General features: G+C 47.3%; 1 protein-coding gene across 1 annotated transcript in view; it reads left to right on the top strand.

Annotated features, from left to right (window-relative positions):
• Nucleotides 1-2555: 2555 nt before the first annotated feature.
• The window catches only part of ZKSCAN1 (zinc finger with KRAB and SCAN domains 1), a 28233-nt gene continuing 22323 nt past the window's right edge, over nucleotides 2556-8465 (top strand). The window contains exon 1 of the mRNA XM_017885976.1: nucleotides 2556-2713. The gene's annotated coding sequence lies outside the window, so the exon portion shown is untranslated. The remainder of the gene's footprint in view (nucleotides 2714-8465) is intronic.

Raw genomic sequence — 8465 nt, 5'->3', positions numbered from 1 at the left:
ACATTCCCTCTGACTATCTGTGGGACCAATAACCTCATTTCTTGGAATCCATCCTTAGGAAGTAATCAAAGATGTTGAGGCCAGGCGCAGTGGCTCACACCTGTAATCCCAGCACTTTGAAAGGCCGAGGTGGGCGGATCACTTGAGGCCAGGAGTTCGAGAGCAGCGTGGTCAACATGATAAAACCCCATCTCTACTAAAAATACAAAAATTAGCCAGGCATGGTGAGTGCACAACTGTAATCCCAGCACTTGGGAGGCTGAGGCATGAGAATCGCTTGAGCCCAGAAAATGGAAGTTGCAGTGAGCCGAGATCACGCCATTGCACTCCAACATGGCAACTGAGGGAAACTCTGTCTCAAAAAAGAAAAGAAAGAAAAGAGGCCAGGTGCAGTGGCTCACACCTGTAATCCTAGCACTTTGGGAGGCTGAGGCTGGCGGATCACTTGCCGCCTCTGCCACCCCTGAAACAGCATGAACAACCCTTCCTCTTCCTCCTCAGCTTACTCAATGTGAAGACAGTGAGGATGAAGACCTTGATGATGATCTATTTCCACTTAATGAATAGTAAATATATTTTCTCTTCCTTAAAAAACAGTGTTCACATGATATGAATGTAGCAGATACTTCCAGGATACCAACCTCCTCTTCAATACAACTACAACTATGGTTTTGAACAGTGTTTAAAATAATATCAATAAATATTTATTTGTATATGAAAACAGGAAAAAGGTAAACCAAAGGCATGGGGGTCGTGTTAGGGTAGAGGGATTAGAGGTAATTATTTTTCTCCATTTTGCAAATTTCCTTTAATGATAGTGTTGTGGCTTTTTTTTTTTTTTTTTTTTTTTTTCTGATACGGAGTCTAGCTCTGTCCCCAGGCTGGAGAGCAGTGGCGCGATCTCGGCTCACTGCAACCTCCGCCTCTGGGGTTCAAGTGATTCTCCTGCCTCAGCCTCCCAAGTAGCTGGGACTATAGGCGTGCGCCACTATGCTCAGCTAATTTTGGTATGTTTAGTAGAGATGGGGTTTCACCGTATTGACCAGGATGATCTCAATCTCTTGACTTCATGATCCACCCACCTTGGTCTCACAGACTGCTGGGATTACAGGCATGAGCCACCGTGCCCGGCCCTTTTTTTCTTTTTTGAGATGGGATCTTGCTCTGTGGCACAGACTGGGGTGCAACGGCGCAATCATAGCTCACCGCAGCCTCAACTTCCTGGGCTCAATCCATCCTTCTACCTCAGCCTACCAAGCAGCTGGGACCACTGGCACACGCCGTCATGCACCCAGCTAATTTTAGTATTCTTTGTAGAGACAGGGTCTCATTAAGTTGCTTAGGCTGGTCTCCAACTCTTGGGCTCAAGAATCCTCCCGTCTCAGCCTCCCCAAGTGCTAAGATTACAGGCTTGAGTCATCATGTCTGGCCCTGTCATTGCTTTTTAGTTCTCAAACATTTTTTAAAAGGTAAATCTGGCTAGGCACGGTAGCTCACGCCTGTAATCCCAGCATTTTGGGAGGCTGAGGTGGGTGGATCACCAGGTCAGGAGATCAAGACCATCCTGGCCAATATGGTGAAACCCTGTTGTCTACTAAAAATACAAAAATTAGCCGGGCATGGTGGTGTGCGCCTGTAGTCCCAGCTACTCAGGAGGCTGAGGCAGGAGAATTGTTTGAACCTGGGAAGTGGAGGTTGCGGTGAGCCAAGATCTTACCAGTGCACTCCAGCCTGGGTCACAGAGCTAGACTCCATCTAAAAAAAAAAAAAGTAAATCTCTCCAAGCAGTAAGAGTCATGTAACCAAGCTACTGAGTTCAGTTTCTCCCATGAACTTGTCTCGGAACACAGTGGAAGTCACAACCATTAAAGCCTGTAGTCTCCACGACCCTTGCACAAGGTGGCCCCCTCTTATGCGTGCCTTACCCTGCAAGGCTGTAATTGTGGTAGGTTGTGAAAGCACTTTGAAGGTAAAAGTGTCTGTTGTTACTCCGAAAACTGCTTTTAAACGGCTATAATAGCATATGCCACATGAGCAAAGCACAGAACCTTATAACTATGCTTGCTTGTGGAAAGACATCCCTTGTCCACAGACCAAGTATTTGAAACTACCACTCCACACAGCTCCAGGGCCCTGAGAGAAGCTACCATGGCAGCTTTGGGAAACCAGCCACCCTTGGCTTCACTTTGATCTTCCTCTGTCTACACCCTTGTTTCATTTCCTCTGCCACAGACGTTCAATTACCAGGTATTATTATTGCTTGATAATAACTATAATTACTACAAGGACGGCCTGAGATGAAAAAGACAGGTGAAATCGAACTTTCACATGGACTCGTGTCTGAGCTGGGGAGTTTGAGTCAGGGAAAGCCTGAAACCCCCCACCACCCGCTCCCGTTGGTCCCCGCATTAACTGGGGACGAACAAGGACCGGACCCTCCAACCTGGAGGCTTGAAAACTCAAGGGCAAGCGCCTTGACCAGCGATTCGGAAACAGAGATGCAAAGTCCTCCCGCGCTCCTAGAGAGGACCCGGAAGCGCGGCGCGGTCCCGGAAGACGAGGTGCTGACACACTTCCGGCCTTTGTGACTCATTGTGTCTGTGTCGAGGCGTCGGGAGGGCCTAAATCTGTGCGGTGCCCTTCGGCCGGCCTGAGTCCCAGAGTCAGCTCCCCTTTCTCGCCCAGCGCCCCCAGGCCGCTCCCGGGGCTCACGGTGAGACTTGGGGCCGGCCTCTGGGGTGGGCGGGCGGGCCCGCGAAGGTGTGTACGCGAGGGTGGGCTCCGCAGCTGCGGCCCTGGGACCCCCTCCAGGTGGCCCCGGTGTTGTGAGAAAAGAGTCCATGCCCCTAACTCCTGGCCGGGCCCGGCCGTAGGAAGCATCGCTCTCCCTGGGAGACGTCCCCGCCCCACCTCCGGGACCAGGCGGGGAGGGGAAGAGAGTTTCAGTGGCCGAGGGTGCCCGGAGACGTGGGGAGAATCCGTCTGCGGGCCCCTCTCCCGCAGTGTCGTCATCGCCCTTTGACGTTTCTGCAAAGGAGGTCGCGAGCGAACCGACCCCGGTCTTGATTTTTCTGCTCTCCCTTCGTCGCCATTTGCTTTGATTCCGGTGAGGTGTTTTTCCCCCCTGGGTCCTTCGGGACCTTGAGGTGAAATGAGCGGAAGGATGAGAGATGGACACATTTTGAGGTGCCGCATACGTTTCCAGACCTGCCTTTCCTCCTCCTACCCTCATCACTGAGCGGTGATTAAACAGTATTTGAAGCCTAGTCATAGTGGATAAAGAAGTGATTGGGATCTAGTAGAGATTTTATACACCCCACTCTTTCAGCTTGATGGAATGCTTTGAAGGCTTTGGAAAGGATCTGTCCGGGACGTTAGGTGGATTTTTAAATTTTGGATAGTTGCTCTGTTTGACATGGAGTGGGGTGAGAAGTGAAGGGAATTTGTGGAAATTGCACTGTGTCACTAGGAGACTGATTAGCTGAGTGACCTTGGATAAGACGAGACACACCAAGTCTTAATTTCGCCATCAATAAAAACTAACTGGATTTTCTCAAAAGGCCCTTCCGACTTCGAAGTGATTTGGTCAATGTAATTGAAAAATGAACCAGAGTTTAGCTTGACACTCCTCCGTCCCTCCCCTCCCTTTCCTGCAGTGCCCCCGGTACACAATAAGATACTTTCATTATAGAGAGTGGCTGTTCCATGGCCTGGGACCAAAGAAAGCATTTATTGTACGGGCCAGTGCTAGGCGGATTGGAGGCGGTCAATAAATACTTGTTGAATTGAATTGTGGAGAATTCATTGTAACCACATCAACAAAGCACTGTTAGTATATATGCTGAACAAATGTGGGGAAATCGCTGTGTTACATAGGTAACCATGGTGATTTGCCCCAGAATGTGTATCCAGGTTTGTATCTTCTCTGTATTACCATACAAGATTCTTGTTTATTTCAGGCAGTTTTCACCACTCTTAAAATACTAACGAGGAAGCTAGCTACTTAGTCTTTTCCTCATTCTCGATTTAAAAGCATTTAAAATACGGATGAATAGCGTATTAAATCTAACATTTTCATTCTGTGGGAGTATCAATATTCTTTGAATAGCTAGATGTCTTTTAAGATAACTTTTTCATATTAAAACATTTGATAGCTCTTTTTAAAAAAATGAGGGTAAAGGGCAATTTATTTAAACTTTTTTTTTATTTTTTGAGACAGAGTCTTGCTCTGTCGCCCAGGCTGGAGTGCAGTGGTGCAATCTCGGCTCACTGCAACCTCTGCCTCCCGAGTTCAAGCGATCCTCCTGCCTCAGCCTCCCGAATAGCTGGGACTACAGGCATGTGCCACAAGGCCTGGCTGATTTTTGTGTTTTTAGTAGAGACAGAGTTTCGCCATATTGGCCGGGCTGGTCTCGAACTCCTGATCTCAGGCAATCCGCCCACCTCGGCTTCCCAAAGTGCCAGGATTACAGGCGTGACCCACTGTGTGCCCAGCCTTTATTTACACTTTCAACACTATGCCCTGGAAAAATACTGGGCTGTTTAGAAAACAGCCTTTGAGCTTGTAACTTCAAGCCCTTGTTTAAGAAAATCGTTTCTGTTTATCCTAGGTGAGAACTGAGGTATCCTTAGCTGCTGGGGGTAATTTTATTTCAAGTGGATGGTATGTCAGTATGTTTTTCAGCCCATATTGACCCAGAGGTAGTTTCATACTATCTGGAACCCCCACCCTACCCCCATTTGACTGATAAGGATACAAAATGCCAGAGAAGTTAAATACCTCACTCAGGGATGTGCCACTTATTTGTGGGAGACTAGAATTCAGTTATTGACGCCTGTGCAGCTTTCACTATTACCGGAGTTGTCCCATTGCTTAATCTTTTAAGCAGGCTGAAAATTGGAATGTACGGTTACATCTTTTAAGCTTATTGAAAAAAATTAAGACATTTCTGTAGTGCCTAGTAAATGCCAGGCACTATTTTAAGTGCTTTGTATCTATTACCTGATTTAATCCTCACAACAACTCTATGGGACAAATGCTGATTTTTACTCCCATTATACAGATTTTACTCCCATTATACAGTGCATTAATCTCTCTAAACTGACGCATAGAGAGGTTAACTTGTTGACTTGCCTAAGGTTGTCAGCTAGTAAGGGGTGGAGCAGCTTTCGTGCTAACCTGAAACTCATCCAGCTAGCCCATGGAACAAATTTGAGGGCAACATTGAATGTAGAATGAACGGGCTTTTAAAAATTAGTAACATTGGGCCAGGCACGGTGGCTCAGGCCTGTAATCACAGCACTTTGGGAGACTGAGGCGGGCGGATCACGAGGTCAGGAGATCGAGACCATCCTGGCTAATATGGTGAAACCCCGTCTCTACTAAAAATGCAAAAAAAAAATGGCCAGGCGCGGTGGCTCACGCCTGTAATCCCAGCACTTTGGGAGGCACGAGGTCAGGAGATCGAGACCATCCTGGCTAACACCGTGAAACCTCGTCTCTACTAAAAATATTAAAAAATTAGCTAGGCATGGTGGCGGGCGCCTGTAGTCCCAGCTACTCAGGAGGCTGAGGCTGGAGAATGGCGTGAACCTGGGAGGCAGAGCTTGCAGTGAGCCAATATCAGGCCACTGCACTCCAGCCTGGGTAACAGAGCAAGACTCCATCTCAAAAAAAAAAAAGTAACATCAATTTAGTCAAGGGTATTTTTAAAACAGGCTTGCAAGGAATCATGCTAAGTGGTCTAAGAAGTACAAAGAGGCATGCTCTTGATAATCTAGTTGAGGAAGAAGGCAAGAAAAATTACAGAGAAAGAAACATCATGAGAAATTACCTAGCAAATGTTTGCTGAAGATTATTAGGGCCTTTTAGAGACAGTAGAGAAGACTCTGTGCTCAGATCATCTGGCAAACCTAAAATAAAACCCAGCCTTTCCACTGCTGTGATGGGTCTTCCCTGGACCCCAGAGTAGGAGCAGAGAGATACTGAGGGTGAGGATGAGGACCTATCCCAGTTGGGGGCAGAGGGAATGTGCCAACATCCGTGTCTATTTCCTGCGGACTCATATCCTCCTTAGAGTTGTGTCCTATTGATTCCCACTGACCTAAGAAATGTTCTGCTCAATAGCTGAGGCAGGATAAAACTTGCACAGAAGTAGGGATTTCTGGTGGCTGGACTCGCTATCACACTAGTTCTGCTCAGTTACCATGTTTGAAGATCCCACCTGGTTATGTTGTAGACAGTCCCCACTTGAATCTTCTGCTGTGTCTCCTCCCTTTCCCAGGAAGGGTTTCAGTCACATAGTGACCCTCCAGTGAAAACTGGGTGGTAGATGAGCCCCATTTCTGAGTGATTTTTTATTTTTTTCTTCGAGAAAGAGTCTCACTCTGTCACCCAGGCTGGAGTGCAGTGGCACGATCTCGGCTCACTGCAGCCTCCATCTCCCAGGTTCAAGTGATTCTCCTGCCTCAGCCTCCCGAGTAGCTGAGCTTACAGGCATGTGCCACGCACCCAGCTAATTTTTCTATTTTTAATAGAGATGGGGTTTCACCATGTTGGCCAGGCTGGCCTCAAGCTCCTGAGCTGAGGTGATCCACTCTCCTGGGCCTCCCAAAGTGCTGGGATTACAGGCGTGAGCTACCGTGCCTGGCCCTGATTGATTCTTCATTGTCAGCTTCATAGGCCTTCATTTTAGGATCTGTATACCCCATATGTCAGGTACAAGATAAATTTTGTATAATGGTTAAAGAGTTTAAATTGGGGAGTCACTTTTATTTCAAATTCTGCCTCTACTGTGTACTTGCTGGGTGAGCTTGGGTAGGTTATTTAATGGCAGTATACCTCATTTATCTTTATTATTATTATTATTTTTGAGATGGAGTCTTGCTCTGTTGCCCAGGCTGGAGTGCAATGGTGCAATCTGGACTCAGTGCAGCTTCTGCCTCCCAGATTCAAGCGACTCTCATGCCTCAGCCTCCCAAGTAGCTGAGACTACAGGCATGCACCACCACACCTGGCTAATTTTTGTATTTTTAGTAAAGACAGGGTTTTGCCATGTTATCCAGGCTGGTCTTGAACCCCTGACCTCAGGTTATCTACCTGCGTTGCCTCCCAAAGTGCTGAGATGACAGGCATGAGCCACTGCGTTGAGCCTCTCAGTTCTTTACATAGTGAGATAAGTGTAGCTACCTCCTAAGATTGTTATGTGGTCAAGTGAAAATGCTTAAATACCCAGTACCTAGAAAGCGCTCAGGAAACGTTGGCTCTTACTGTTACACTTACGAGAGGGTTCTTGAACAGCGAGGAGAGGCAAGTGGTGTTTTAGCTTAGCTTTAAAGGATAAGTAGGATTTGAAAAGGCAGAGAGGACTCGGTGGGAAGTCCCAGGCGTGGAGTGTGATGTGAGGAAAGGATGGCAGTCAAAATACAAGGCATATGTAGGAAATACTGATGAGAGTGCTTTTGTTGCATAGCGAAGGTTTATGGGGGGATTGATGGGAAAGGAAGCTTGAGGGGAAGTTGGGACCAGGCACTGGAGAGTATTGACTACAAGGCCATAGAGTTTTAGAAAGAATAATCTGAGAGGTGGATCGTGGTAGAGAAGGGAGAAAATGAAGGCAGGGAGCCAAAGAAAGGAAGCTGGACTTCATGGAACTAGATAAAAAAAATAAGTATGGCCTGTGATCCCAGCACTTTGGGAGGCCGAGGCAGGTGGATCACTTGAGGCCAGGAATTTGAGATCAGCCTGGCCAACATGATGAAACCCTGTCTCTGCTAAAAGTACAAAAATTAGCCGGGCATGGTGGTTAGTGCGTGTAATCCCAGCTACTCGGGAGGCTGAGGCAGGAGAATCACTTGAACCCGAGAGACGGAGGTTGCAGTGAGCTGAAATCATGCCATTGCACTTCAGCCTGGGTGATAAAGCAAGACTCCGTTTCAAAAAAAAAAAAAAAAAAGGCCGGGCGCGGTGGCTCAAGCCTGTAATCCCAGCACTTTGGGAGGCGGAGATGGGCGGATCACGAGGTCAGGAGATCAGGACCACCCTGGCTAACATGGTGAAACCCCGTCTCTACTAAAAACACAAAAAAAAACTAGCTGGGCGACCTGACGGGCGCCTGTAGTCCCAGCTACTAGGGAGGCTGAGGCAGGAGAATGGCGTGAACCCGGGAGGCGGAGCTTGCAGTGAGCTGAGCTCCGGCCACTGCACTCCAGCCTGGGCAACAGAGCGAGACTCCATCTAAAAAAAAAAATACAGAATTGCAATATATGTTCCCTTTGAGTGGGGGGTGGAGAGAGTCATATTTAAGTTATGTGTTACCTGTTTTAAGATATGAAATAACAGAATCTGCTCTATTTCTTTCTTAAAACAGAAATCCTTACCAAATTAAACTACCTCCTTTGTGGATGAAACTTAATTGACTTTATGTATGGAATACTGTCTTGAAATAGTAAAAGCCTTCCCTTAC

Source organism: Rhinopithecus bieti, unplaced genomic scaffold (assembly GCF_001698545.2).
Source record: "Rhinopithecus bieti isolate Rb0 unplaced genomic scaffold, ASM169854v2 scaffold_14454, whole genome shotgun sequence".
Lineage (NCBI taxonomy): Eukaryota > Metazoa > Chordata > Mammalia > Primates > Cercopithecidae > Rhinopithecus > Rhinopithecus bieti.
This window is presented reverse-complemented; position numbering and strand designations above follow the sequence as displayed.